The 7,659-nt window shown below is 36.3% G+C and overlaps 2 pseudogenes; one reads left to right on the forward strand and one right to left on the reverse strand.

The window, feature by feature from the left end:
* The first annotated feature begins 4,022 nt into the window (after positions 1-4,022).
* On the forward strand, positions 4,023-4,141 carry LOC111731852 (annotated as a pseudogene).
* A 368-nt stretch (positions 4,142-4,509) lies between these two features.
* LOC111731868 lies at positions 4,510-4,628 on the reverse strand (annotated as a pseudogene).
* Positions 4,629-7,659: the final 3,031 nt, after the last annotated feature.

Here is a 7,659-nt window from a genome sequence, read left to right on the forward strand (position 1 = left end):
ATAAGCCGTCGTTAGTTAATATTTTTTACCTTAGATAACTAATTTTTGGTTTTTCATTTTGTTTCTTGTTGTGAAAAACACCCTTAATTCTAGAAATTAGTTGGGCTCCCTTATCTGCTTGATGTTAGAGAAATTCAGCCCTAGCAAGTCCCAGCCTGAGTTCAGCAAAATTGATAAGTGATCCCTGATTATTTTTACTGCAGTTTGCAGCCACAGCCCATTTCCATGGAAACAGATGCCAGCTTGCTGAAAACAGAGAAAAGAACTTTAGCATTAATTACTATTTCAATTTGAATTTAATTAATTTCAGAGTAAATCTGAGGACAACTTGGCATTATTATTGTGAGAGTACTGTAGGCATGCTCTATGCTATATCAAAACAGCTTAACAAATATAAAAAAGATACTGTGAATTATAAAAGAGAACCAGAGCTCAACTACTGAAGTAAGCACAAGAAAAGTATATATCAAAGTCTCAACAGCCAATTTTTAAACTGTGTGGATGCGTGAGTAAATTACTTTTAATGAATTTAAGTTTCCCTTGACAAAGCCAAATCATTATAGGATTGCTCTTTGTGTCCCCACCACAAACACTAAGGAGGAAAATACGAAAAGAGGAAAAGGAAAAAGAAGACTGATTTTGGAGAACTCTATGTTTTACTCTATGCAGTTTGAGGGTGAGAGTTCTGGGATTCCTCATATTATTTCTCTTACTTTCAGCTATTACATCACTTACTTTCATTCTTTGGCCTCCTCAGTGTGTGTTTATTGTACACTGAAACGTTATAGATGACTTATCAATTTTGGTGAGCGCAGGCTGGGGTTTGCTAAGACCAAATTTCTCTAACACTAACAGATATAATATTCTAACTAATTTCTAGAATAGTTGCAGCATCTACATACATACATACATACATATATATATATATATATATATATATATATATATATACACACACACACATATATATATTTGTATAATTATAATTATATATATTATATATTCAAGAGTTCCTACTTTGAAAGTAGTTGTCCTTGGAAGGGGTTATGTATTAGAATATTATTCGACCTGGAACATAATATGTTGGGATTAGTTGGAAGTTGGCTCAGACCTAGAGGTAGACATAGAATAAATAATTGGTGAGAAGTTAGGATAAGGAGACCAAAGGAGAAAAAAAAGAAAGAACAAATTTCGCCAAAAGCAAATTTTGTCTACTGAACTTTTCTCTGCGACTGAACTCAAAACTATATAATAATGAATTTATATAGATTAGACACATATAATATATGTACACATATATACATATTTGAGTGTGAGTGTGTGTATGTGTGTGTGTGTGTAACAAAGATTGATAGAATATTGACTATCAACATTCTATCAATTGAGACTTTTAGAAAGTCTAATTTCTCTCTAGAGAGGTATGTAAAAGGTATGCATTTAATTTTTTCTGGTCTAAAAAATGCTTTATTTAGAGGGCTTTTATTCTCTTCTTATTGAGGTATAATTGACAGAGCTGTTCATTATTTTGATCATAGTTGCAAATCAGATGATCTTGACAAAGCCAAAAGCCAAATGTTATAAGATAGGAAGCATTTAAAAATAAGAATTCTAGAGTAGGACATACCTGAAATAGAAGACATTGTTAGGGCCACACTTAGTTTTCCTTTTTTCCATTTACTGAATCTTTGAACCCATACTCGGCTTCTGTGTGCTTTAAACAGCTAACATCTATGACCTTCTTCCCAGTACTATCTTTTGAGTTACTGGAGCTTTTCCCTTTGCATCGAAAGCCAGCAATGCCTGGGAATTCACATACCATGCCAATACTTTCCTGTTGTGAGAACTGTGAAAGCCTAGATCCCTTTCCCTGGGGTGAGGTAAACTTTGAAGTGTAATGAACACTTCTGATTTCACTACAAGATAGGCTGAGGTAGGGACTTTGCCTGAAGTCTTATCTTTTCTTGGCTTTTACCACTTATTATTCTGTGTTATAGCCAGCCTCCAAAATGCCCCCCCAATGACTGCCATACCGTGATATTCATGCCCTTGTGTAGTTCTCTCCACATTGAATAGGGTCACTTATGAAACCAATGGTGGAAATGATGGTGTGTGACTTCCAAGGCTAGTTCATAAAAATCATTGTGGCTTCCACCTTGCTCTCTCTTAGGGTGTCCTCTTTAAGGAAAGCCTTAAATGTAAGACAGACACTCAAGTAACTCCATGAAGAGGTCCACGTGGCACGGAGCTGAGTCCTCTCACCAATAGCCAAAACAAATTTGCCATTCGCATGAGTGAATCATCATGGGAGTAGATCACCAGCTCCCATCAAGCCTTGAGTTGACTGTAGCTCCAGATGACATCATGACTGCAACCTCATGAGTGACCCTGAGTCAAAACTACTCAGATTAACCACTCCTGACTTCCCACTCCTCAAAAAAATGTATGAGATAATAAATGTTTGTTGTTACTTTAAGCCACTAACTTTTGAGGTATTTTTTTTATGTAGCAATAAAAAAACAGATACATACTGCTTCCCTCATTCTCTTACTCATTTCTCCTGGCACTATTTGCTTAATGAATTACTTACACTCGAATCTTATCTCAGGATCTGCTTCTGGTGAATCAGATCTAAGACATTCGGATTCAAATTCTGATGCTGCCATCTATTAGTTGTGTGACCTTGGGGAAGTTATAAATCTCCCCATTGTGCCTCAATAAAACATGGATAATAATAGTACTTATCTTTTAGAGTTGAATGAGAATTAATGGAGTCATTATTTGTAAGATACAAAGCTTAGTGCCTAGCACATTATTGGTGCTTAATAATTATTATGATAGTAGCATAGGGTGGCACTTGTCAGCTATGAGATCTAACCAAATGGAATAATTTTTTTTTGTAGCCTCTGTCATCCATCTTGCTGACTTTTGACCATAAGGAAATGTGAACAGGGGACTGTGGATGCTTCAGTCCAATATGGGAAAAAACAAATCAAGGCACACACACTCCTTGTGGTAGGTCAATAGTGTCACCTTTATAAATGAAACTAATACCATTGCATTATTGCGATAAGATCTGCCATTTTACCTTAAGTAAACAAAACTTGCTGCCTGATCCATCACTGTTCCTACCACAAATAAGGCGTGGAACTGAAGCAGCTATTTGAACAGCTAAGTGACAGTGTTTTTCTGTTGGAAACTGAGGGTTAGACATTGCCCTCCTCTCATAGCTTTTTAAATACAGAAAAAAAAGTGTATTAGGCCAATAAGAATCTTTATAAAGGGAGATTCTTTTCTTCCAGTAAGTCTGATTCAAAAAATTCTTTATGTAATGTTAACTTATACATATAAATAGATTGCAGGGAATTGTAATAAACTAGAGAAAAAGATTATCATGGTCTGACAGTGGGGATATAATGAAGTGAGGATATAATGAAGACAAATTAGAATTCTGCAAGATGAGATTCTTGACTTTAGACTCCAGTTAAGTAGAGAATGAGGAAAAATTCTGCATTAATAGGGAGTCTAAGAGAAGAGACTAAACTGTAAAGCTGCCAGATAAAATGGCTATACACACAGGGTCTCAGTGCCATTCATTTCTCTACAATGGCTGAGAAACATACCTTCAGCAGCTTCATTAAAATTTTAGAGAACATTTCTTCTTGAATTTTGTTTTAACCTCCACAGTCTAATTTGCAATTACCAGCTATGAAGATTTGTTGATTGTTCGTTGTGAGAAAAAGCACTTGGAAAAGTTGAAGATAGGAAGCCTAGTTGGAGAGAACTCCAAATACTACCAATTTTGAGATTTGACAGTTTGTGGGTCCATCACAGTTTGCTCTGTTTCCAGGATTATCTGAGGAATACTCCCTAAAACAGGCACTACTGATTATGTTGCCTATTCAGTCTTTCTTGAGATTCCTGTGGAAATTTGTAATTAAGACAACACATGAAACTGGCAACTGATGCCAAGAAAGATGTTTCTTCTGGCTCCGTAATACCTCTGTTTAATATATGTTGGCCATGTCTATGGCCATGCCATCCCGAACAAGCCCGATCCTGTCTGATCTCAGAAGCTAAGCAGGGTCGGGCCTGGTTAGTACTTGGATGGGGGACCACCTAGGAAGACCAGGTGCTGTAGGCGTAAAAAGATAAAAATAAAAATAAGGGATTGTAAGCTGACAAGGTCCTTGAAATCTATGAGGTCGACGAGTCTGCCAATAGTCATAGGAATGATGCACTGGAGTTTAAAGAGAAACTTTTGATTCAAGAGCTAAAGACACATAGATATCTTGCCTGAAGGTCCGTGGTCAGCTCTACAATTGTTCTTTAACAATACAGAGAGAGGGAAAACTTGAGCAGCTCTGACCTTTTTTCTATCATGATGAATTGACCATTGTCGTGCACGTCATTGACTTTCAAACCATTTTTTTTTAGGCGAGGTAACCTTTGGTTGACCTCACAGATTGTAAAGATCTTGTCAGCTTAAAATCCCTTATTTTTTATTTTTTATGTCTACAGCACCTGGTCTTTCCAGGTGGTCTCCCATCCAAGTACTAACCAGGCCTGACCTTGCTTAGCTTATAAGATCAGACGGGATTGGGCTTGTTCAGGTTGCCATGGCCATAGACTCAAACCATTTTTTTAAGCTCTTGTTTATACAATAACCCTCAAGCAGTATGCACAAAGTGGGTTAACTAGGTACTTTCATGTGTTGTTGGTAGGAGGAAACCTGACAATAGCTTTTTGGTAGACAATTTAGGAATATGTACCAAAATTTAAAATGCATGGTATTCATTAGTGTCCTGGCACAAAACAGATGGCACTTTCCAACAAGGTATTTAGCACATGCAATAAATATTTAGGGAAACCAACAAGGAGTAGAACAATACCTGAGGCTGACCAGAGCAAGGAACATTACCATCCTAGGACTGAGAGGGCAAGAGGAGGGAGTGGTGAACAGAACTTGGAGCCATACGGAGGGACATTCTTCCAGGAAATTTGGCCTTTAGTAGAAGGACATAGCCATATTTTGGTAGAAGAATATGCTGGCAGGAAGAGTTCTGGGAGAAATAACTACCTCAAATTCACTGTCCTCCCTTCTTGCAATCTCCTGTCAGCATCTCCCAGTAGTAAACTCAACCAGAAGCCAGAGGCAAGAAAGGCAACAGTTACAGTCTATATGAGTCAGTCTCCTCAGGTAAGGAACAAGGAGCTAAAGGATGGAGAGTGGGTCTTCAGCAAGAAACAAAATATCTAGCACATGCATATACCTATTGACTCAGAAATCCTATTTTTGCAATGCTTTCTAAAGAAATATTGCAATAGGCTTTCAAAGATAATGAGAATAGCAGTTCTTCATAATAGAGGAAAAGCTGGAAAGGACTTAAATTTCCATTAAGAGAAAGGTTAAGTAAAGTCACATTTATATTATGGAATACTATGCAGTGATTAGGCAAAATAAAAGAATCTATATGGGCTGATATGAAAACGTGTCCAAGATGTACAATTATGTACGAAACTACAAAACTAGCAAACAAACAAAACACCCAAGTTGCAGATCAATATAAAGAGCATGATCCTATTTTTATTAGGAAAAAAAAAATAACAGAAGCACGAACGTGTGCATTTAAATATTCACACACAAACCTGACTGGGGATAAGCAGGTATAAAGAATATTTTAGTATTTTTCCTAGATACATTTTTATTGTTTGAAATGTTTACAAGAATGTATTTATACATTACTTGTATAATTAGATAAAACAATAAGAATGCAACTGAAAAACTTGGGTTAGTCATAATTTGTAAACTCCAGTCCCCTCCCTAATGTCTTTCTTTTCTTGTCTCACTGCTTCGATTCTGCTTTGTGATCATTAAGAGACTTTGATGTTCAGTCTTAGTCTTACCTCTTGACAAGCCAGTGCTTGGTATACCTAGGGAATTAGGCTGCATATTTAATTCTCTTTTAACCTATTAAGCATAGAATGTGCTCACTGAGCCGTTTCCTTTCCCTTTGACCCTTGATATGTTTTTTAGTTCCTAAACCCAATCTCATTATATTAAGACTTAGACAAGATGTAGGAAATGTTCACTGACCCATCTCCATGTTGTAGCTATAATCTTTGACCTTTCAATATGAGCCTCACACCTTTCTTGCACATTTCCTGATGTTTCATCTCTTTCCTACTTTCCTGATTGCTTAAGTACTCCAATTTGGCATTCATGATGTTTCAGCAGTCTAGCTTCCCACTGTCGTCTGTTGTTAATGGGGTTTCATTTGTTTTTTGTTTTTTAATAAATAAACAAATTTTATTTAATGGTGACATTGAATAACAAAATTCGGTAAGTTTCAGGTTAATATTTTAACATTGTGTATTCACCTCTCATAGTTAGAATTCCTTCTGTCACCATATATTTGACCCCATGTACCTCCTTTCCTCTACCCTCTGGTAAACAATACTCTATTGTCCATTTCCATTAGTCTCTGTTTGTCCAGTTCATTTGTTGCTTTTAGTTTTATATCCCACATATAACTGATATCATGTGATTTTCACTGTTTTCTGTCTGGCTTATTTCACTTAGCATGATTATTTCAAGGTCCATCCATGTTGTCACAAATGGCAGTATTTCATCTCTTTTTAAGGCTGAGTAATATTTCATTGTATATATGTACCTCAGCTTCTTTATCTAATCATATATCATAGGACACTTTGGTTGTTTCCATGTCCTGGCCACTGTGAATAATGCTGCTATGAACATCGGTATGCAAATATTTTTTCGGTATGAGATTTCAAGTCTTTGGGGTAAATACCCAGTAAAGGGATTTCTGGATCATATGGTAGATCAATTTTAAGTTTTTATGAGGAACCTCCATACTGTTTTCCACAGTGGCTGTACCAATTTGCAGTCCCACCAGCAATGTATGAAGGTTCCTTTTTTTCCGCATCCTCTCCAGCATTTGCTATTACTTGTCCTATCGATTATAGCTATTCTGACAGGTTTGAGATGATATCTCATTGTGGTTTTGATTTGCATTTCCCTAATAGCTAGTGATCTTGAGCATCTTTTCATATATTTATTGGCCATTTGTATGTCCTCTAGGGAGAAGTGTCTGTTCAGGTCCTCTTCCCATTTTTGATTGGATCATTTGTTTTTTGTTGTTATTGAGTTCTATGAGTATATTTTGGATATTAGGCCCTTATCGGAGGCGTTCTGTGCAAATATATTTTCCCATTCAGATGATTGTCTCTTTACCTTGTTGATGATTATTTTTTTTAGCTGTGCAGAAGCTTTTAAGTTTGATGTAGTCTCATTCATTTATTTTTACTTTCACTATCCTTGCCTTTGAGGTCAAATTCATAAAAACCTCTTTAAGTCCAAGGCCCTTGAGTTTAGTTCCTATGTTTTCTTGTATGCATTTTATTGTTTCCTGTCTTATACTCAGGTCCTCATTCTATTTTCAGTTAACTTTGGTGTGTGGTGATAGAAAACAGTGTAGTTCATTCTTTTGCAGGTGGCTTTCCAGTTTCCCAGCACCATTTTTTGAAGAGGCTTTCCTTTCTCCACAGTTTGTTTTTGTCTTTTTTGTCAAAAATTATTTGTCCATAGAAGTATAGGTTTACTTCTGGACTCTCAATTCTATTCCACTGGTCTGTGTGTCT

The sequence above is a fragment of the Pteropus vampyrus genome, unplaced genomic scaffold (assembly GCF_000151845.1).
Source record: "Pteropus vampyrus isolate Shadow unplaced genomic scaffold, Pvam_2.0 Scaffold404, whole genome shotgun sequence".
NCBI lineage: Eukaryota > Metazoa > Chordata > Mammalia > Chiroptera > Pteropodidae > Pteropus > Pteropus vampyrus.